Consider the following 25,168-nt stretch of genomic DNA (forward strand, 5'->3'; position numbering starts at 1 on the left):
AATCATATGTTTTTATTCTGTGTTTCTTCTCCCACAGTTCTTTTTTCTGAATGTGGATAGCATTCTTTCTCATATGTTCCTTAGTGTTGACCTGGATCATTGCATTGCTATTGGTAGAAAAATCTGTTACATTTGATGGTACCACAATGTTTCAGTTTCTGTATACAATGTTCTCCTGGTTCTGCTCATTTCACTTTCCAGCAGTTTCTGGAGGTCTGTCCAGTTCACATAGAAATACTATAGTTTGTAATTCCTTTTTATCACAATAGTATTCCATCTCCATCAGATACCATAAATTTTTTAGTCATTCCCTAATGGATAGATACCTCCTCATTTTCCAATTATTTTGCCACAATAAAGAGCATGGCTATAAATATTTTTGTATAAGTATTTTTCCTTATTATCTCTTTAGGGTACATTCCCAGAAGTGTTATGGCTGGCAGTTTTATTTTTTTTTTTTCAACCCCAGGTCCATTTGACTCATTGTAGTCTTTAGGAAGTTTTCTCCAATTTTTTTTTCCTTCTCCATTTCTATTTGGCTCATTCAAGATGTTGAATCTTTTTATCATTGCTTTTATTATTTGGTTTCTTAAGTTGGTTTCAAGTTTCTTCCAAAAGATCTTTTGGGGTCTGAATTCCTTTCTCATTTTCTTTTGAGGTTTCATGTTTCCTTTGTTTTTTGTTTTTTGTTTTGTCATTGTCATTCTCTTCTGAGTTTATGTTTTGATCTTCCCTGTCACTAAAGTATCATTCTAAAGTTAGATTTTTTTTGTCTTTTGTGTATTTTTCTAGTTATTATTTTTCTTCTTTTTTGTTAACTTGTTATCTGTTGAGGTTTTACTCTGCTCCTGGGGTAGAGAGAGTGCTATTCCAAGCTTGTAGTATAGCCTTCTTTAGTACTTGGGGTAGATCTAACTATCTTTGGATCCCTCAGTATGCACTTCTAATGAGAGGACTAGCTGGCTTCTTGTGCTGAGGCTTGCAGCAGTTTTTGTTGCTATTGTTGCTGTTTCCCAAGTTGGATTCCATTCCCCTTGCTTTTGGTTTCCTTGTTGTCTCCTTTGTTGGGCAATCCCAGCCACTTTGGGTTCATTGCCTTAGGCCATGTGAAGGTAGATAGGGTTTGGCTTGAGCTGCTCCCCTTTTCGGTTGGTTTTGCTGATTTGGGTTTAGCAAGACTGCTTCTGGCTCTGAAATTTCCTTACCTTAGGCTTTAGTAGAACTCTTCTTAGGATGCTCCTCATCTGCTATTTCATTGCCTCAGGGCTCTGGGCAATGAGTAGGGCTGCAAGGCGTGGAACTTTACAAGTTCCCTCCATGGAGGGAAGGAAGAAAGGAAGGAACGAAGGTACAGAGGGAGGAAGAAAGGAAGGAAGGAAGAAAGGAAGGAAGGAAGGAAGGAAGGAAGGAAGGAAGGAAGGAAGGAAGGAAGGAAGGAAGGAAGGAAGGAAGGAAGGAAGGAAGGAAGGAAGGAAGGAAGGAAGGAAGGAATAAAAAATTAAAAAGGAGGGGAAAAGAGAGGAAGGGAGATAGAAAGGAAGGTAGAGAGGGAGTAAAGGATGAAAAGAGAATAGGAGGGAAGAAGGAAGGTTGGAAGGGAGGAAGAAGGGGAAGGAGAAAGAGAATGAAAGGAGAAAAAGAGGGAGAGGAAAGTAGGAAGAAAAGAAGGAAGAAAGCATGGAAGCAAGCAAAAAAAGAAGGGAGGGAGATAAGTAAAGAAGGAAGGAGAGGTGAACAGCTTGAATGTGGAGAGCTATTCATTCTTCTGCTCCTGTGTATTGACTCTTGATTTAGACAGTACATTTAAGTCCAAGAAGTAACTTGACGATATCCTCAAGCCAATTCTAAAGATTCAAAGTATTTAAGTGAGGAGAAAGCATGAGAAGGTCAGGAGTCTTAATCGAAGTGAGGTGACAGTAGGCTGTCTTGCTTTCCAGATATTTTTGCTTCTGTAAGTGATAGTGTGTCCCTTTGTTACATTGCCGGTCCCCAAAATGCACCCAGAACAGGATGTTTACTTTAGGGTATTATGTGCTTGTCTTGACAAGCAGCTTTGAAATGCTGGTACATAGAACATATTTAAGGTGTGATGGTGATTCTATACTTTAGACTCAGACAAAGCTGCTTATCTGAATGCACCTTTCCATCCACATAATAAAGGCTGTCACAAAGAAAAACTTATCACGTGAAAAGGTAAACCATCCTTTTTCTTCCCCCAAACAGAACCACATTTCTTCCTGCACCCATATGGCTGTACTTTGTAGAAGCAAAGCAGGCCATGGGTGGAGGGAATAAAGGGGATAGGGAGGCATTGAGGGGCAGGGTTGATATGTTTTGAACCAAAACAGTTAAAAATGGCAGGAACATTTTAACACTGAGAAGGGTGAATACTTTGTGAAGTGGTTTATAACAAGCATACTCACATCTATTTCACAAGGATTTTGATGAAATAGAAAAATAATACAAAGCCAGACACTAAGGGAGTTTCAGATGTTGGTTAGAAAAAAAAATGATCAAATTTTAAGTGCTCTCGCTGTCACTGATCCATGCTGTATTTGATTAGCCTCCCATTCCCTTTGATTTGGAATGTAATTTACTCAATTCCATTCACTATTGTGAGGGTATAAAAGACTATGTGTTCATATTATTCTGATATGTCATCACTTTTCCAGGCTCATTACAAAGATAAACATGGTTTATACCTGTAATTTATAGTCAACTCAGCAGGCATTTGAAACATTAAAATTATGTGTTTCTCCTTTAAAAGAAAAGAAGCTGTGAAAGTCTTTACTTTTATGCCTAAAGTAAATAGGAGCGATTTTGGCCTTTATAACATTCAATTAGTCTCCTGGAGGTTTATATATGATGTTGGCTCGGTTAGCCTGTATTAATATCATTTATCCTTTCTTTAGTATTTTCAGCTGTTGGAAACAGTTATAATACTATTATTTTTATGAGTTAACTTTTTTTAAAGGCTAAACCAATCTGGTGAAAATGTTCATAGCTGTGCTGTCCAATGTGAAACACATACCACCTCCTTCAGGAAGTCTTTCCTTGCTGTTGCAGCTCAATGTGAGATGCTGTAAAGCCTGTTTATGCCTTATGTGGTTATCCTTTTATTTGTTTTGTATATGTACTATCTCCCTGATCAGATTTGAAGTTCATTTAATACAAGGAGTCATATATTGATTTTTGCCTCTATAGCACCTAGAAGAATCTTTTGCTCATCACATTCACAAAATATTTGTTGAGAGCATTGATGACAATAACTTAATTTTCTTTAACAGATATGTGAAGGTAGTTAATCATCTATCTATATAATTATTTAACATTTTGTACAATGCCTTGCATATTGCAAACATTTGATAAATAGTTGTTGTATGAAGAAATGAACTTAGGACATAGATTAATCTTCCCAAACAATAGCTACCATTTATTTAGAAATGTAAGGTTTGCAAAGCATTATATAGATATCATTTCTTTAATGTCACAACTTGGGGAGATAGGTATTATATGGCTCTAATATTCAACTTCCAATTAGTGTTAAAAGATAGCTCTTAAATTCAGTTTTCCTCTATTCTTGCATTGGATGCATAAAATTCTAAAATGTTGGGTGGTTGTCAGTTACTTGGAAATTCATCTTATGGATTCCATGATTTTGTGTTTTGCCTTCTATTTTCAGTACTTCAGAGCTATTTTCATGTATGGTTTCCAGAAATGTCATGTTGATTCTTTGTTTTTTGGGAAATCAATAATTTTAAATTTGTCTTTTCAAACTTTTCATTTATCTCAGGTTCTTTAGTTTATTCAAAATGCTTTATAAACCATAAATGCAGCATACAAATGCTACTTAATAATAGAAATATGAATTGAAATGTTGATATTTGAAAATATAATCTACTTAGGCATTATAGTTTTTTTACACTGTTGACTTTTCCCCCTTTTATCTCAGCAATTATTTTTTCATTCTAATTTGGCTACTTGGAATCCCTTGCTTCATTGAGATTTTCCATTGTGCTTTCTGTTCTGTCAATTCACATATTCATCTCCTTTAATTCTTCCATAAGCAATATTATTTGAAAACGTACACATGCCAAATATGCCTCCACATATATTGCTATAATTATGAACTCTTCTGGAAACTCTTCCAGTATAGACATTCTCTCTTGCCTTTTTCACTTCATTGATTTCTTTTATTTTTACACAACCTTTTCCCATTTTGTAATTTCTTTGTTTCAAGCACTACCACAACAAAATAATTCTTAACCAGATCAGATTACTGGTCTTCAGAAAGCAAACTAAGTCTATTGTCAGCACAGTGTGGTATTGAATAGTTGATTTTGAATGATTTCCCAATCACCATCTTGATATTATTCCAACATAATAAACTCAACACTCATGGCCTCCACGTAGATTTCTAATTGCTCCAATAATGCTACATTTCTTAGGGGTTATGTGTTTTGTCTTCCCAAATAAGACTATAAATAGTTTGAACTTGTTATGTTCTTTATAATTTTTCAATCATGATTTTAAACATATTTCTCTTAAATCTTTTGTTTGAACACATATTTCCTTTTCAGCTCTAAGCTTTTCATAAAGATTGTTTGAAAGTTCTTCTTTTCATTTAACATCTTTCCTTTTCCTCTGATGGATTATACTCAGTTTTAGTGCATAGGCTATTTACCCAGTTATGTGTTCTTAACTCCTTGGTCTTCTAGAATTTATTGCAAGTCTTCTGTTTTTTTTTATCGTTGTAACTACTGACTTTTGTGTGATACTGTTTATGGCTTCTGCTTTGTTTATTGGGTTTTATTCATTCGTTCTGTCTGTTTTTTTCTTCTTGATTTAGGAGCTCTGTATTTTAATTATAATATTTTTGGAGTTTTGATTTTGGTATTTTTTTCAGGATCTAACAAGTTGTTTTTTTAAATTCCTACTTTGCTCTCTGGTTCTAAAAACACCTGGGGAAATATCTTTGATTTATAACTTCTTGAAATATGATATCATTACTTTTTATTGTTGCTGTTGTTTAGATTCTGGTTGATTAATAATTTAAAAATTATTTTGTCTCAATCTATTTTTCAGGTCAGTTTTTTTTTCTATGAGATATCTGACATTTTCTTCCTTTTGAAAATTATTTTCAGGGCAGCTGAGTAGCTCAGTGGATTGAGAGCCAGGGCTAGAGATGGGAGGTCCTAGGTTCAAATTTGGCCTCAGACACTTCCCAGCTGTGTGACCCTGGGCATGTCACTTGACCCCCCTCCCCCTCCTGGTTGCCTAGCCCTTTCCAATCTTCTGCCTTGGAGCTAAATCACAGTATTGATTCCAAGATGGTAGGTAAGGTTTTTTTTTAATTGTTTTGATGATATTTTTTTTTGATGTCTCATTGTATAATTAGCTTCCTGCTTCTCTGAATCAAATTTTAAAAAAGTTTTTATTTGTTTGTTTTCTTTTTAGTGATGTTTTGTACCTCTTTTAATATTTGGTCAATTCTGGTTTTTTTTTCCTTTTAAACATTATTTTAGTTGGTCATTTTCAAACATTATTCATTGGAAACAAAGATCATTTTCTTTTTCTCCTCCCCCCCGCCCCCTGCACCCCCCCCCCCCCCCCCCCCGCTTCTGCCAACCCTCTCATAGTTGACGCATAATTCCTCTGAGTTTCACATGTGTCCTTAATCTGAACCCATTTCCATTTTGTTGGTATTTGCATTGGGGTGTTCATTTAAAGTCTCTCTTCAGTCATATCCCCATAGCCCTTGTAGTTAAGCAGTTGCTTTTCCTCGTTGTTTTTACTCCCACAGTTTGCCCTCTGCTTGTGGGTAGTGTTTTTTCTCCTAGATACCTGCATATTGTTCAGGGACATTGCATTGTCACTAATGGAGAAATCCATTACGTTCGATTGTACCACAGTGTATCAGTCTCTATGTACAATGTTCTCCTGGTTCTGCTCCTTTTGCTCTGTATCACTTCCTGGAGGTTGTTTCAGTCTCCATGGAATTCCTCCACTTTATTATTCCTTTTAGCACAATAGTATTCCATCACTAACATATACCACAATTTGTTCAGCCATTCCCCAATTGAAGGGCATCCCCTCATTTTCCAATTTTTGGCCACCACAAAGAGTGCAGCTATGAATATTCTTGTATTAGTCTTTTTCCTTATTATCTCTTTGGGGTACAAACCCAGCAGTGCTATGGCTGGATCAAAGGGCAGACAGTCTTTTATCGCCCTTTGGGCATAGTTCCAAATTGCCCTCCAGAATGGTTGGATCAATTCACAACTCTACCAGCAATGAATTAATGTCCCTACTTTGCCATATCCCCTCCAGCATTCACTACTTTCCTCTGCTATCATGTTGGCCTATCTGCTGGGTGTGAGCTGATATCTCAGAGTTGTTTTGATTTGCATCTCTCTGAGTATAAGAGATTTAGAACTCTTTTTCATGTGTTTCATAATAGTTTTGATTTCTTTAACTGAAAACTGTCTATTCATGTCCCTTGCCCATTTATCAATTGGAGAATGGCTTGATTTTTTGTACAATTGATTTAGCTCTTTGTAAATTTGAGTAATTAAACCTTTATCAGAGGTTTTTGTTATGAAGATTGTTTCCCAACTTGTTGCTTCCCTTCTAATTTTGGTTACATTGGTTTTGTTTGTACAAAACCTTTTTAATTTGATGAAGTCAAAATTATTTATTTTACATTTTGTGACTCTTTCTAAGTCTTGCTTGGTTTTAAACTCTTTCCCTTCCCAAAGGTCTGACATGTATACTATTCTGTGTTCACCTCATTTACTTATAGTTTCCTTCTTTATGTTCAGGTCATTCACCCATTCTGAGCTTATCTTGGTGTAGGGTGTGAGGTGTTGATCCAATCCTAATCTCTCCCACACTGTCTTCCAATTTTCTCAGCAGTTTTAATCAAATAGTGGATTTTTGTCCCAAAAGCTGGGGTCTTTGGGTTTGTCATAGGCTGTCTTGCTGAGGTCACTTACCCCAAGTCTATTCCACTGATCCTCCTTCCTGTCTCTTAGCCAGTACCAAATTGTTTTGATGACCACTGCTTTATAATATAGTTTGAGATCTGGGACTGCAAGGCCCCCTTCCTTTGTATTTTTTTTTCATTATTTCCCTGGAAATACTTGATCCTTTGTTATTCCAAATGAACTTTGTTATGTTTTTTTTTTAAGTAAGAAAAATAGTTTTTTGGAATTTCAGTGAGTATGGCACTAAATAGATAGATAAGTTTGGGTAGGATGGTCATTTTTATTATATTAGCTCATTGTACCCATGAGCAGTTAATGTTTTTCCAATTGTTCAAGTCTAGTTTTAGTTGTGTGGAGAGTGTTTTGTAGTTGTGTTCATATAGTTCCTGTGTTTGTCTTGGCAGATAGATTCCTAAGTATTTTATATTGTCTAAGGTGATTTTGAATGGAATTTCTCTTCGTAATTCTTGCTACTTGTTGGAGCTATATAGAAAAGCTGATGACTTATGTGGGTTTATTTTGTATCCTGCTACTTTGCTAAAGTTGCTGATTATTTCCACTAGCTTTTTTGTTGATTCTCTAGGATTCTTTAAGTAGACCATCATATCATCCACAAAGAGTGACAGCTTGGTCTCCTCCTTGCCTATTTTGATACCTTCAATTTCTTTTTCTTCTCTAATTGCTACTGCTAGTGTTTCTAGTACAATGTTGAATAATAGAGGTGATAATGGGCATCCTTGTTTCACTCCTGATCTCATTGGGAATGCATCTAGTTTATCCCCATTGCAGATTATGTTTGCTGATGTTTATATATATATATATACTGTTTATTATTTTTAGGAACAACCCTTCTATTCCTTTGCTTTCTAGTGTTTTTAAAAGGAATGGCTGTTGTATTTTATCAAAGGCTTTTTCTGCATCCATTGAGATAATCATGTGATTTTTGTTGGATTGTTGTTGATATGGTCAATTATGTAGATGGTTTTCCTAATATTGATCCATCCTTGCATTCCTGATAAATCCTATTTGATCATAGTGAATGACCCTCCTAATCAATTGCTGGAGTCTTTTGCTAGTATCCTATTTAAGATTTTGCATCTGTTTTTCATAAGGAGATTGGTCTGTAGTTTTCTTTCTCTGTTTTTAACCTGCCTGGCTTTGGAATCAGTACCATGTTTGTGTCATAGAAGGAATTTGATAGCACTCCCTCTTTGTTTATTATGTCAAGCAGTTTGTATAGTATTGGGATTAGCTGTTTTTTGAATGTTTGATAGAATTCACTTGTGAATCCATCAGGTCCTGGGGATTTTTTCTTAGGGAGTTCTTTGATGGCCTGTTGGATTTCTTTTTCTGATATGAGATTATTTAAGAATTCTATTTCTTCTTCTGTTAGTCTAGGCAATTTATATTTTTGTAAATATTCATCCATTTCACCTAGATTGGCATATTTATTGCCATATAATTGGGCAAAGAAGTTTTTGATGATTGCCTTGATGGTCCCCCTTTTCATCTATGATACTGTTAATTTGTTTTTCTTCTTTCCTTTTTTAAATTAGATCGATCAGTACTTTGTCTATTTTGTTTGTTTTTTCAAAGTACCAGCTTCTAGTCTTATTTATTATTTCAATAGTTCTATCACTTTCGATTTTATTAATTTCTCCCTTAATTTTTAGGATCTCTAATTTGGTTTTCTTCTGGGGGGTTTTAATTTGTTCACTTTCTAGTTTTTTGATTTGCATGTCCAATTCATTGATCTCTGCCCTCCTTAATTTGTGAATATGTGTACTCAGGGATATGAATTTTCCTCTGAGTACTGCTTTGGCTGCATACCATAAGGTTTGAAAGGATGTCTCACCATATTCATTTACTTCAATGAAATTATTAATTATTTTTATGATTTGTTCTCTAACTGATTTTGGAGTATCATATTATTTAATTTTCAATAAATTTTTAATTTGGCTCTCCATGTATCCTTACTGATCATTATTTTTATTGTCTTATGATCTGAAAAAGTTGCATTTATTATTTCTGCCTTTCTGCATTTGTTTGCCATGTTTTTATGACCTAGTACATGGTCAATTTTTGTGAATGTGCCATGTGCTGCTGAAAAGAAGGTGTATTCCTTTTTGTCCCTATTTATTTTTCTCCATATGTCTGTTAACTCTAATTTTTCTAATATTTCATTCACATCTTTTACCTCTTTCTTATTTATTTTTTTATTTGATTCATCTAAACTTGATAGTGGTTGGTTCAGGTCTCCCACTAATATAGTTTTACTATCTATTTCCTCCTTCAGTTCTCCTAGTTTCTCCATTAGAAATTTGGATGCTATACCATTTGGTGCATACATGTTGATTAGTGATATTTCCTCATTGTCTATACTCCCTTTTATCAGGATGTATTTACCTTCCCTATTCCTTTTGATCTGGTCTATTTTTGCTTTGTCTTTGTCTGATATCATGATTGCAACTCCTGCCTTCTTTCTATCAGTTGAGGCCCTATAGGTCTTACTCCAACCTTTAATTCTGACCTTGTGAGTATCTACCCACCTCATATGTGTTTCTTGGAGACAACATATGGTAGGGTTTTGGATTCTAATTCACTCTACTATTTGTCTACATTTTATGGGTGAGTTCATCCCATTCTCATTCAAAGTTATGATTGTCACTTGTGGATTCCCTGGCATTTTGATCTCCTCCCCTAATTCTGACCTTTCTTCTTTTGCTATAACCTTTTAAACCAGTGGTTTACTTTAAATCAGTCCCTCTAATCCCCTCCTTTGATATGCTTCCCTTTCTAGCCCCTCCCTTTCCCTTTCCTTATTTTTTTTAGGTTCTGTTAATTTCCCTTCCCCCTCTCCTATTTTGTCCCCTTGTTCTAGAATCTCAGGGCAGTTTTCTTGGATGATATCTTGTATTATGATGTCAAGATTCCTGTTTATTTCTGGCTTTTCACGTAGACCAATGATCTCAGATTGTCTCTCCTTCTTTTGTTTTCCTGATCTGTCACCTAGTCAGTGAGATAGTTTATGTTTTCTTCTAATTTGTAATTTTTTTGACTTTGCTTTATTAATTTTTGCTGTTTGCAAGATCATTGTCTTCCAGTTGCCTAATTATGGTCTTTAAAGACTGGTTTTCATTTTCAGTTTGGTCTATCCTGCTTTTTGAAGCACCCAGCTATTTCTTCAATTGGGAGTTCTTGACCCCCAGATTGTTAAATTCTCATTGTAGTATATCCCATTTTTCCTGCCAGAAGGCTTCTATCTTTTTGATAACGTCCAATTTAAATTCTTCAAGATCTTGTGGATAATTTACATTTCTTTTGGAAGGTTTTGGAGTATTTATTTGGGTTTCCTCTTCTGTTATTTCCTCTGTATTCTGTATTTTTCCTCCTTAAAAACTATCAAAGTCAACCCCTTCTTCTTGCTTTTCTTGGTATTGGGAAGTTGTCCCTGGGCACTGTTTGCCATCTCTATGGTTCCCTTTCCAGTCAGAAATCTGAGTGAGGAGTGCTGGCTCTTTGTGTATGGATCAAGGATTTTTGCCTCAGGCTAGTTCTTACTTCTCCGCAGCTGCACTATCTTCTCGGGGGAGTCCAAGGTCTGCCCTCCCTTGCCTGCCAGTGTTTTGGGTGTATCTGCTCTCAGGGGTGGGTCCTTGGTGGTCTTAGTCAACTCCCAAGACCTATAGGTGCCCCTTGATCACTTCAGGGGTGCCCTTTACATGCTCGTTGATTGTGGTGCCCTAGTTCTGAGTGCCGGAGATCTGAGCTCCCCTTGCCTGCCTGCTGGGGTTTCTGGTGTTACTACTCTCAGGGATAAGTCCTTGGTGGTTTTAGTAGTTCCCAAGACCTGGAGCTGCCCATTGCTCGCTCCTGGTGTACCCCTCCATCACTCATTGTTTCTGGCGTGCTGATTTTAACTCTGGCTCAGTAGGTGTGGTGGGGAAGGGTAGGTCAGCTCAGGTTTGGGAGGGAGTTTTTTCATTCCCTTATAGTGTGGAAATGCCTGTGTCTCATGTACCTTCAGTTCTGCTTCCTTCTGTAGGGGCCCTCCGTTCTTATGAGGATGGTTTTTTGGTGGTCTTTTGAAGTTGTCTTTATTGTTGGGTCTGAGGAGGGGAAGCGAGCCATATCTAATCTGGCTCCATGCTTATCCGGAAGTCTCCTTGGTCAATTTTGATTTTTAAAAAGCTATTTTCTTCAATAATTTTGCATCTCTTTTACCAAGCTGTTAATTGTCTTTTCATAATTTTCTTGCATAGAACTAATTATTTTCCCCAATTTTCCTCTAACATTTTTATTAGATTTAAATCATTTAACTCTTAAAAAAAAAACCTCTCTCTCTAGCTCTCTAGCTATATAAACATATTTGAAAAGTATGGACATTTTTTTTTCATTGAAGACAAGGACAGGAAAAACTTTTAATCTGATTAAAAAAAAGTAAATTAGGGGGGAAGATAGGTGGCTCAGCTGATTTAGTCATGTCCAGAAATGGGAGGTCCTGGGTTTAAATCTCGACACAGATACTTCTTAATTGTGTGATATTGGGCAAGTCACTTAACCTCAATTGCCTAGCCCTTACTACTCTTCTGCCTTGGAACCAATACACAATTTTGATTCCAAGACATAAGGTAAAGGACTTTTAAAAAAGTAAATTAGTTAAGTTTTCTGTGGTCATAAATATATAGTAACACAAACTATATTACAAATATACATCTAATAAACCTGGGTCCCTAAGTATTCTTTTTAAACTCTTACTTTCCAACTTAGAATCCTTACTAAATATTGGTTCCAGCAGAGGGGTGATAAGGGCTAGGCAACTGGGATTAAATGACTTGGCTGTCTGAGGTAAGATTTGAATCCAGGACCTTTTGTCTCTAGGCCTAGATCTTTAACTACTGAACCACCTAGGTGCCCTTCTAATTTTTATTTTGAAGACCAAGGTTAGACAAAATTATGAAATGGAAATATTCCTGTTTTGTAATGCAAATCATGTTTCACTCTATAGACTAGTTCCCTGGAATATCTAGGAGGTTTTATGCTATTCTGGACATTTTTCTGAGCTTCCATCTGTATATTCCAGCCCAAACCTTTTTTCCTCTGATTTCAATAGCAAAATATTGTACTGATATTTAGGAAATTAAAAATATTTTTCAGCCTGGAGAGGCAAAAAGAACAAGAAAGATCATTACCAGTGAATTTATCCTCCTTTCTTCATAAGTACAAAAATATAATGACATTTTTTCTTTATATATTTGGAAGTATATTACTTGATGCTTTCTTTTGATCCTCTAAATAAAACAACAGACTATTATATTACTAGATGACATCTTTAACAAATAATATGGTACCTACCCTATTTATCTATTATGATAGATATATTATGATTATGTCAGGGCCATTTCCATGTTACTTCTAGTTTGTCACTTCGGAAAGTGAGTTAACCCTGTTTTCTTCAGTTTCCTCAGTTGTAAAATGAGCTAGAGAAAGAAATGGCAAACCACTTCTAAAGAAAACACCAAATGGGGTCACAAAGTTTCAGATATGATTGAAACAATTGAGCAACACTTATTACCCTTCCCTAGTCTTATTTCTATCTGCATCTTCTATAGGGCAAATCACTCATTACCTATATAAAGTAATATAAGTATTATGTTCCTGTGCTATCCCTTGACCAATGATTTGTGCTTTGTATTCCTTCTTTCTATATATTTGGATTAATCTAAAACCATTAAATTTAAGAGAGATAAGTAAAATGTTTCAAGTTTGGGTTCACAAACTCAATTTTACAATATAGGTTGTGGGAGGCATGGTTAGATAGCATTTTGTCTACAGATATATGGGTTGATAGTAGTTTGTAGGCTCAATTTAAACCAACAATGTGATTTAGTGATCCAAAAATCTAATGCAATTTTAGTCTGCATTAAGAGAGTCATAGCTTCCAGGAACAAATAGCTGAGTTTGTTGTTGTTGTTGTTGTTGTTGTCGTTGTCATTGCTGTTTTATTCTATTGGGGTTAGACCATATCAATTTTTTCCTCATGGGAGGCCTGATGCAACACTTTTGGGAACACCCATAAAGATAAACTGTAAAGCATTTGTAAGGAGATATTCAGGAACAAGTTGAATTGCTAAGATCTTTACCTCCATATTGTGAGTATCACTCCAAGAAATTGAGAATGTTTAACTTGGAAAATAGAAGACTTGGGGGAATATGTTACTTGTTTTCAAAAGTTTGAATGTATGAAAATGATTCGACTTGTTCTGTGTGACACTAAGAAAAGAAGTGAGAGAGATGAATAGTAGTTGTCGAGAGGAAAATTTAGACTTGATGTAGGAAAAATCCTTCTAGTAATTAAAACTTTCCACAAGTGGAATGGGTTCCCTCTGGAGCTTGTGATTTCTCCTTCTTAGCAGTCTTCAAGAAAAGATTGGTTGATCGCTTAGGTAAATTTATGATTGATAAGACTTTGTGTTTCTGGCATGAGTTTTAGTAGAAGGAAACATTGGTGACTTCTAACTCAGATGTTATATGATTTTGAAAAATGAGGAAGACTCCCTGAGCAAGCATTTTATTCCATAATCTCTCCATTTCCTTCCAAGCTTCTACACAGATTTCCTCCCCTAGATTCTCTACAGAATCAAAGGGACTATTCAGTTAACTTAATCATTGAGTAAATAATATCTATTATAATGGCCCTTCATAAAATCCCCACATGAGAGGCTTGATGAATGAAAAATTGATAAAGAATTTGCTACTCATAAGCTCAGTAAGTTCTACTCATTCAAGCCACTTCAGCAGCAAAGGGGACACTTGAAACAATATTATTTCCACCTCCTGGGCCTTTATCTCATTGATTTTCATGTTCCAAGGACAATATGGATCACAGCTCATCCATCCCTTTCCATGTCTATTTTCTCATAAGTTTGCAATAAGAGGTTCAACCAGCCTACTGGAGGTCTTTCTGACATCCTCCTGACATCAAGAGGATACCAGTAGAATGTTTGGCATCCTATTATACAAAAATGGAAAGTGGTACATATTATCAATCACAATAACATTATTAGGTTGTTTTACAAAAAGGGAGGAAATTTTTGCATTCCTAGGGGCTAGCTTAGTGACTGAGCACATAGTAGATAATAAATATTTGACTCGTCAATATGTTGCTTTGAATTCTGGTTAGTAATGCAAAATAGGAAAGTAGGTGATACTGTAGTAGGACTGTTGAACTTAGTATTAGGAAAAACTGAATTTCAATAAAACTTCAGAGATTTGTGAGCAGTATAACTCTGGGAAAGTCTCTAATCATCCCACAGTATCTATAATGAGGAGAGTAAGAGCAACCAATTTGTTGAGAATAAAATGAGATAACATATATAAAGCTCTTCATAAACCTTAAAGTGCTATATAATTGCAGATTATTTTTATATGTTTTGGTTGTAAGATTTTAAGAAAGTTGAAGGCAAAGATCATATATAAAACATCCATTAAACTTGTTTATTTATGAAGATAGATAATTAAATAATGTTGTTGTCTCCTTCACTCTCTTATCCCAGATCCCAAGTCCCTCTTCTTGACTAGTATAAATGACCACATTTTTTTTTCTGAGAAAATGAAAATAATTAGCAAACTTTCCAACTTTTGTATGAGAGGTATTAGTTAGTATATAAGATTGCTAGATTTTAGGGGAAATATTACAATATTCCTTGTAAGAAAGAAAGAGAAAGTGAAGAAGGAAAGGAGGGAGGAAGAAGGGAAGGAAGAAAGAAAAGAAGAAAGGAAAGAAGGTAGGAGAAAGAATAGAGGAAGGAAGAGTTAAAGGGGGAGGGAGTAAGAGTGGAAGAATCTTACTACATCTTTTAGTTCAAATTCTTTTATGCTCTCATTTTCTCCTTTTTTTACGGTGTACTGAATACCTCTCTTCCAATTATAGTGACTTAACCAAATTTACTTCTTTAGGCAGGACCCTAAATGATGTATCCCCATCTTACATCTATACCCCTCAACATATAATGGTCATAAAATGTGGAAGAGTATACTTACTTTTCTTCCAGTTTAACCTTTACTCATATTTTCCCCTACTCGGTGGTGATTTCCAAATTACCCCAGGAACTAAACTATAAAAGATTTCTAACGGGTAGGGGAAAGATGAAGCCAGTTGCTTTTTCTATAGGGTACACAATGAAGAGGGTGATTTTATGATTCTGATTACATATGTATTTGATTATTTGTATTCTTCCTGAATTATAAAAATTGTGGAATTACAAATATCTTACTGTAGCCTTGGACAGGACATGAGACATGACAAGAATTTTTACAGGTTTCCATATTCTCAGTTTTACAGGAAGGAATTGCTGGCTAGGGAGGGTACCTGCATTCTCTATTAGAAACTTTCATAAACCTTTTTATGTGCTTTTTTTTTCCCTAGCAGAATTAGTGTATTGATTCTAGCAAACTCTTGACCTGACCCTGCCTTATATTGGTAGATGACATTCAACAAATCACACAAACACACAGAGAAATCTCCTTGAAACATAATGTATATTTATCAAAGTTAGAGAACTAAAATATATGTTGATTACTATGGGGGAAGTTTTAGATGAAACACAAATATGTCAATCTACCAGTTAACTTGTTTGAATGGTGAAATGGTTTTTTAACGGAATCTTAATCATCCATTCACAGAGAAAACAGACAGACACAAAGGATCAAGAAGGAACTCAACAGTTCCCAGAATTTAAGTGGATAGTAATTGTTGATTGGATTATATTTATGATGATCATATTTTCTAAACCAAAAATCAGGACACATGATCGGGCCAAAAAACATTCCTTTTGCGAAAGTTCATGAAAAGTACATTTTAAAAAAATTCATGTCTGATCCAGATTAGACATATGGTCACCATAAGCATGTATCCAGAGAGATCTTAGTCCCTGGGGCCCAGACAGTCAAGAGGATTAGTGACCAGGAGGAGATTGTCATGAAGCACCCTTAAAAGAACAGGTACCTACTACCTTTTCTTCTAATATAGTTATACCATTAATTTCTTCAAAGATCTGTGGGGCTTCTGAACTTACAAATGTCTTGGCACATTGACTTCAGGGCCAAAGGTTATTTTGTGAGGTAAAAGAAGAATAAAAGGAAGAAGATAAGAAAAAATAAGTGTGGGCAAGATGTCCCCAACTACTTCATGCTTTTGGGTGAAGGGATCAATTTGGACCAGTTTCATTAAGCATTTTTTTAATTCTCTAATGTCATCCTTGATATTAGTTAGTCTTAAGAAATTTTAGAGTCTGGAAAATTGGGTTTGTGAGATTTATGAGCATCAATACTTGTCATTTTCTTCTTTTTTGACTTGGAAAAGTGAATAAACTCTCAGTGTCTCCATTTCTTTATCTGTAAAATAGAGAAAGAAATATATTTGTAGCTTGGCTTTTGTAAAGTTTTAATAATAATAATAGTAGGTAGCATTTATATAGAGTTTTAATATTTACAAAACATTTTACATATAATAACTCATTTGAGTATCACCATAACCCAGTAAGGCAGGTCATTTTATTATCCCCATTATATAGATGACGAAACTGAGGCTTAAAATTTGCTCAGGATAATGTAGTTAGGAAATGTTGGAGACGGGATGTGAACTCACTTCTTTCCAAGTCCAACATGTCATCTACTGTGCTATCTACATGCTTTTTAGAACAGGATGGAATGGTGACTGGACATGAAGTCATAAAGATCTTGTTCCAAAGCTAGCTTCTGACACTTTGGAAAATCACGAAGCTACCAGAACCCTCAATTTCCTCATATTGTCCACAAAATGGGGATTATAATACCTGAAATGACGACCTTGTTTTAAAGTGAAAATGAAATGATATATGCAAAACAGTTTGCAAAATTTAAATATGAGCCATACCTCAATTGATACATGGTAAAAAGATGTAAACAGGCAGTTTTCAGAAGAAATCAAAGCTATCTATACTCATATAAAAATGGTTTAAAGCACTATTTTTCCCCAGATTAGGACACTTTAATGTGCATTAAAACAGGCTATTGAAGTAGGAATCATGAGAAAATATCTACCATTTTTTCTTCACAGGCAAAAAAAAAGTTTAAAAATGAAATGAAAAACACTAGATTTTTGTAGAAAAAAATGGTTTGGTATACAGGGTATAAAATCATAAAGTCAAGATAACTCAAACAAGAAGGTTAACTCCCACATCTATTACCCATCAGTGCAAAAACTTTATATGTAATTTCCATTGAGTAAAAAGAAACATGCTGTTTCTCTTGAAATAACATCTAGGTTTTTCCAAGAAGACCTCCTCCTCCAGACTGTGTTTGTCTTGGAATGTCCTCAGAAAACTCTATCAATGATTAGATGACAGGATGAAACCACCACAATCCATTCAAATGGCAAGGGAAAAATTGGGATTAAGCTATTCAAACTTTGCTTTCTTCCCTTGCAGCTTGTCTGCTTCACCTCCTCAGAAACCACTCGTACCTCCAAAGTTTTCTCCTGTGCCTATGGCACCAATGTCCCCTTGGCCATCTCTGCCAATCATTAAGCCTCCAAAGCCATTGATCTTGGCCCAGTACAAAAGTTCTCTTTTCTGTCAGTCTCCTCTTCCTCCATGGCCCCTTTGTTAGCTTTTAGCATCTTTTTCTGATAAAAAGTCCACAAAATGGAACCTTCTCCATTACCCTGGCTCCCTGTTTGTAACCATTCTCATTGAGTCATGAAAATAATCTTATGATGTTTCTTGCATCATGTTTTCAGACAAATTTTTGATAAACATGTTTTTTGTAGGACTGGTTCTTTGGGGCTGTGTTTACTGGCTCCCCCCCCCCCTTTTTAGCCAGGTAGTTGCAGTCTTCTTTGCTGGTGTACCCATAATCTTCTTTCCTTTTTTTGAAGGACCACAACTTCTCTACTGCTTTCTTCTTCATCTTCTGTCAGGTCATCATCTTCACTGTCTCATATCTCCTTTTGGGTAAAGGTCATTTTCTTTTACTTATCTTCATTTTTAACTGTTTTCTATAATTTCACCCTGGAAGTGGTCTTTGGCTAGGGTGCAGAAGTTTAAGATCCCTCTGCAAAGGCCCAGGAAGCTTTCAGAGTAGTGGAGAACACAGGAAGGAGTCTATCCATCAACAACCTTTCTCTAAATCACTATTGATCAGAGAAATACAGATTTTATAATACCCTGAGATACCATCTTGCATGTATGAGACTGAATAATATTATAGAAAAATAAAATGACATGTTGAATGATATGTAGAAAAAATAATTGTACATGTTGATGCATTTTAATGTTATTTTCTGATATTTTGCAATCCATATTCTCTTGTCTCTCCCTGAGAAGGCAGGTAATTTCATATATAATATACATATGCTATCATACAATACATATATCTATGTTTTTCATGTTGTGAAAAAAGACATATTGCTTATACATGAAAAAAAATCATTTAAAAGAAGTGAAAGATGATGTGCTTCAATATGCTTTCATATCCCTCAGTTCCTTCCATGGCAGTGGATATCCATTTTCATCTTGAGGCTGTAGGAGTTGTCCTGAATCTTTGAAATGCTGATAATAGTTGTCTTTCACAGTTTATAGTCATACATTATAACAGTTATTGTTTATAACATTCTCCTGGTTCTGCTCACTTTACTTTGCACCACTTCATATAAGCCTTAAACATTTCTCTGTGATTGTCTTGTTTGTCATTTCTTATGACACAATAGTATTCCATTACAAGCATATACCACAATTTTATTAATGGACATCCCTTCAGGTTCCAATTCTTTGCCATCACAAAAAAGCTACTCTAAATATTTTGGTCCAATTAGGTTCTTTTCCAATTTCTTTTATCTCTTTGAGATGTAAACCTAGTAGTAATATTTCTGAGTCAAAAGGTATTCACAATTTGATGGCTCTCTTGGCATGGTTCTAAATGACTCTCTGCAATGATTGTATTAGTTCATAGTTCCAACAACAGTGTATCAGAATCTAAAATTTTCTACTTATCCTACAACATTTATCATTATCCCTTTTGTCATATTAATCAGTTTGATAGGAACGAGAAGGTATGTCAGATTTTTTAAATTTGCATTTCTCTAATTAATAGTGATTTGGAACATTTTTCATATTATGACTATAGATATTTTAAAACTTTTTCATCTGAGTACTGACTATCCCTATCCATGACCATTTATCAATTGAGAAATGACTTGAATTAATATAAATTTAACTCAGTTGTCTACATATTTGAAAAATGATGTGCTTATCAGAGACACTTGCTATATTTTTTCTCCTAGTTTATTGTTTCCCTTCTAATCATGGTTGCACTGGTTTTGTTTGTGCAAAACTTTTTAATTTAATGTAGTCAAAGTTACCTATTTTACTTCTTGTAAAGTTCTCTATGTCTTGCTTGGTCTTCTTTTCTGATCTACAGATCTGGCAGGTAAACTATTTTGTGCTCCATAAATTTCTGGTAACATCCTTTATTTCCAAATCATGCATCTGGTTTGACTATATACATTGGTATATGGTGTGAGATATTATCTATACCTGGTTTCTGCCACACTGACTTCTAGTTTTTCCAATAGTTTTATTGAATAATGAGTTCTTCTTCCAAAAGTTTGGATTTCTGGTTTTGTGAAACATTAGGTTACTATGCTTATTTACTACTATGTGTTAAGTGAATAATTTATTCCTCTGATCCACTATTTCTCAGTCAGTACCAGGATTTTTTTTTTAGATTGCCACTTTATAATACAGTTTCAGATCCTGGTACAGTTATACCACTTTCCTTCATAATTTGTTTAAACCCTTACTTTCTCTCTTAGAATGGGTACTTAACATCCATTCCAAGACAAGACAGTGGTAGAGACTAGGCAACTGGGATCAAGTGACTTGCCCAGGGTCACACAAATAGGAAGTGCCTAAGACCAGATTTGAACCCAGGACCTACCATCTCTAGACCAGGCTTTCTATACACTGAGGTACCTATCTGCCCCTCATTTTTTTTTCATTAATTTCCTTATTTTCCCAGATGAATTATAGCACCCATATATGGAAACAGATGAGGGGTTAATTGCACTAGAAAATCTGCTCTGAGAACATGGATGCTGACTGGTGTACCCAGTACTCTTTGTTTTTTAATAGAAGACATTGTGTATATATATTTTTTTTTTCTAATTGAAAATTTTAATATATTTTCCTAAGTACATGCAATATTTTAGCATCACTTTAAAAATTCTGAATTTCAAATTTATTTTCTCCTCCCTTTCTCTTTGAGCAAAAAATTTTGGGTTAATTTGGTTGGTATAGAACTGGATAGGTAAATTAATTTAGGTAGAATTGCCATTTTTATTATATTGGTTTGCCTAATCATGAGCAATAAATGTTTAGGATGTAGAAAAGTCAGGACACTAATGTGCTGCTGGTTGTAAACTAAGCCAATCATTTTGGAGACCAATTTGGATCTATATTCAAAGGGCCATAAAACTGTATATACCCTTTGACCCAGCAATACCACTACTATATTTATATACAAAAGAGATAAAAAAGAAAATGGCCTCTATATACAAAAATACAATTCTTTTTGTGGTGGCAAGGAATCATAATTAAAGAAATGTTCATCATTTTGGGAATATCTTAACAAATTATGGCATATGATTGTGACGATATACTGTTATGCTATAAAAAATAGCAAGCAGGATAGTTTCAGAGAAACCTGGGAAGACATATAAAGTGATGTAAAGTACAGTAATCAGAACCAGTAGAGTACTGTACACAGTTACAGAAATATTATATGATGATCAACTGTGAATGACTAACCTATTCTCAGCAACACAATGATCTAAAACAATTCCAAAGGACTGAATCTTAAAAAAATTAATTTATTAATTAATAATATTTTTCCATGGTTAAATGATTCATGTTCTTTCCCTCTCCTCCTCCCTCCCCCCTCCCTGAGCTGACGAGCAATTCCTCTGTGTTATACATGTATCATTGTTGAAAACCCATTTCCAAATTATTAATATTTGCAATAGAGTGATCAGTTAAAGCAGTGGTTCCCAAACTTTTTACACAAAGCGCCAGTTTACTCTCCCTCAGACCATTGGAGGGGCAGATTATAAAAACCTAACCCTAACCCTAACCCTAACAGGGCAGCAGTATACACAGTGTGGAATCCCCTCCCTCCAGATTGCCGCTCACTATGCTGACGTCTTTCATTGTGCAGCCACATAATCCTTTGTGCAGCACCTCGTTCTAAGGCATCACACAAAGGATTATGTCACTGAAAGTAGTACTGTATGTGAGTGACACCGTGCTTTGTGGCATCGCCACATACAGTACTCCTCTCACTGACCACCAAAGAAAGAGGTGCCCCTACCAGAAGTGCAGTGGGAACCAGATACATGACCTCAGGGGGCCTCGTGTGATCCTTGGGCCATAGTTTGGCAACCCCTGAGTTAAATTAAAAATCCCCAGTCATATACTTATCAAACCATGTGATCACTCATATGTTTTTCTTCGGCATTTCTATTCCCATAGTTCTTTCTCTGGATGTGAATAGCATTCTTTCTCATATCCCATATAAGATATCTAATATCACATATCATCATCATATCATATTAAGATGAAAGATGCTATTTGCCTCCAGAGAAAGAAGTAATAGAGTCTGAATGCAGATTAAAATATTTATTTCTTTTCTTTTTCTTTTGTTTTCATATGGTCTGTGTTTTCTTTTGCAACATGGATAATATGGAAATATATTTTTAGGACCATACATATATAATTTATGTCAAATTACTATCTCAAGGAGGGAAGGAAGGAGGGAGAAAATTTATAATTAAAAATGTAAATAAATGTTGAAATTATTAAATATAATTAGGAAATTTTATTTAACAATTCACTTAAAATATTTCTGTTGTGATTTACCCCTTAGCTGTTTTCATATAGGAATGCTGCAAGGTTGTCTCTTATGTCTACTGATGTTTTGTATGTCTTTTTGCCATTGAGTTGTTTTTCTTCCTGACTTTATTTTGGGTGGTTTTCTTGGCACCAATACTGAAGTGGTTTTCTCTTTCCTTATTCAGTTCATTTTGCATGAAGAAACTGAGGAAAATAGGGTCACACAGCTAATAAGTGTCTGAGGCTGGATTTGAACTCAGAAAGATGAGATTTTCTGTCTCTAGCCCTGGCATACTATGCAATTTGCCACCTAACTGCCATTTGAAATCTCCACTAGTGAAATTATTTAGTTCAGTCCCCATTTTGCCTAAATCACCTTTCTCCTAGCATCATTATTTAGTTAAAAAATCAGTCATAATTTAAATACAGACATACTACTGCCAAAGTAATAACTGATCATATAATATATCAAGACTTTCACTGGATCTCTGGTATGAATTCTCTAATAAGACTCTGTCCTTGACGCCTTCAAACAAAATTTTAAAAATATATGTTTTTAAAAATTTTCCCTGCTTTAAGAGTCACATTATCACATAACCATAGATCTAGAAAGGAACTCACAGAATATCCATTCCAACCCACACCTACATAAGAAACCCTATAGGAAATATCTGATAAATGATCATCTAGATATAGCTTGAAAATGTCCAGTGAAAAAAAAAACACTCAATCACTTTAAGCATTCCATTTCACTTTTGGGTAACTAATTGCTAGAAATCTTATATTTTGACCATCTTAATGAGGCTAAGCATCTCTTCTATTTCTACCCTTAAGAGCTAATCATGTCTAACACTTCTCTGGCAGTAAAGATTTCAAATACTTGAGGACAACTCACATATGCCACTGTAAGACTTTCCTTCTCCAGGCCAATTATGTCCAGTTTATTATAATGAAATTGATATGGCATTGGGTCTTTTGCTATCCTGGTTCCCTTCCTTGGTATTGCCCTCACTAAAATGTAGGTCCCAGGAATAGTCTGAATAAAGTAGAACTCTCATTTTTCTAATTTTCTTTTTTTTCTTTTAAAATTTATTTTTAAGAATATTTTTCAATGTTTCCATGATACATTTTCTTTTCTTCCCCTCTTCCCTCCCCCATCCTGGAGCTGACAAGCAATTCCCCTGGGTAATACAAATGTTATAACTTGAGTACCCATTTATATATTATTCATTTTTGTAATGAAGCAATCTTTTGAAACCAAAACCCCAAATCATGTACCCATATAAACAAGTGATAATTCATATATTTTTCTTTTGTGTTTCTACTCCCACAGTTCTTTCTCTTGATGTCAATAGTATTCTTTCTCAAAAGTCCTTCGGGATTGTCCTGGATCATTGCATTGCTACTAGTAGCAAAGTCCATTACATTTGATCATTCCACAATGTTTCACTTTCTGTGTACAATGTTCTCTTGGTTCTGCTAATTTTACTTAGTTCATGGAGGTTTTTCCAAATTGTATAGAAATCCTCCAGTTCATCATCCCCAATAGCACAATAGTATTCCATCACCATCATATACCACAATTTGTTCAGTCATTCCCAATCGAGGGACTCCCCTTCATTTTCCAATTTTTGCCACCACAAAAAGTACAGCTATTAATATTTTTGTTCAAGTCTTTTTTTATTACCTCTTTGGAGTACAAACCTAGTAGTGGTATTGCTATATCAAAGGGCAAGCATTCTTTTAAAGTCCTTTGGTTGTGATTACAAATTGCCTTCCAGATTAACTTTCTCATAAATTATATAATTATATATGGATGCCCCTTGATTGGCCAGAATAATTGGGATATGATACATGCATATATATAAATTCATATAGCAAGGTTTGGTACTCCTGCCAATAATAATTGCCTTCATTTTTGTTTTTGTTTCCACATAAAACATTTCAGGATTTTAAAGGGCAGGGAAAATGTCTCCTATTCTTTGCAAATTTCAAAACATAAAATAATATTTATATGAGTAGTACAACTGAAAATATGGTTCAGTGCAACTACATACCAAGGGGCACCAGTACTAGATCTTGACTTACTAACTTAGTGTAGTGTAAGGATTGAAGGTACAGGGGATAAGGAAGTGTTGGTAACAGGAAATGGAGGAGGTGAAAGGACAGAGAGACTGTGGAGGGCTGGTAAGGTAAAATGAGAGAGGTGCCCCTCTGCTGAGAGACTATCTTTGTAATTTCCTCTAGCTCAATCCACAAGAGAGGTACCCCTGGCTAAGGTTAGATTAAAGATGACAGGACCAGTATCTTTGAGTGGCCTTCTGGGAATAGTGGAGTTTATTCTTCAAGGCTTGACTGGTAGTTGAAACTGCAGAAGTCCCCCTTGTCTGTCAAGCAGACTGTTACTGTTGGCTTTCATTGCTTAGCCTAGGCTAATGGCTAGCCTAGACCACCACCCTCTTTCTTTATTCTTCCTACAATTTGAATCTGAATGCAATCTTCTATTTTTTTCAAGTAGTTTAATAATTATAGTAAATCAAGAAAGGGGATAGGTATGTGGGAATAGGAGACCCTTGCTTCTTCTTCAGCTGAGCCAAGATGGCTCAGCTTCAGCTTATTTATCTTCTTTACCTAGTCACCATCTCTATCCTAATTAAACAAATGGCAAGTGTCCTTCTTGAGAAGGTCAAGGGATGGAAAGGATCTTCAGGGTGATCTCCCGAAGTTAAGGGATCAGGACCTTTCAGTAGCTGTTGTTGTTTGGTTCTTCTTCTAATGGATGCTCTCAAATATGTAGGAATCTTCTTCTGGCTAAGGGAAATGGAGGCAAGGATTTTCCACATGTTGGGATCTAGAGCTCTAGCTCTTTGCTCCACACTCAACAGAGTTGAGGGCAAAGACCCTTTCTGTTTAACAGTTTCTCCCACAATCCTCTTCTCTCACTCCAACTGTCACTCTTCCTCCTGTTACATTCCATAAGATGGCTGCTCAATCTCAGTGGGCAGAAATGCAAAAGCTTGATTCACAGCTTTCCTTTCCACAGTAAGGACTCTTAAACTTTGAGTCATGGCCTTCTTTGTCAGTCTGTTGAAACCTAGAAACCTGTTTTCAGGGTAATGTTTTAAAATTCATTAAATAAAACACAACATTTCAATGGAAATCAATTCTGTCAAAATGTAGTTATTTTTTTAAGTTCAGGTACCTAAGGCTAGGAACTTCTACTATAGTGGATGATAGAGCCCTAGGCATGTAGTC

Source organism: Monodelphis domestica, chromosome 5 (genome assembly GCF_027887165.1).
Source record: "Monodelphis domestica isolate mMonDom1 chromosome 5, mMonDom1.pri, whole genome shotgun sequence".
Classification (NCBI taxonomy): Eukaryota; Metazoa; Chordata; class Mammalia; order Didelphimorphia; family Didelphidae; genus Monodelphis; species Monodelphis domestica.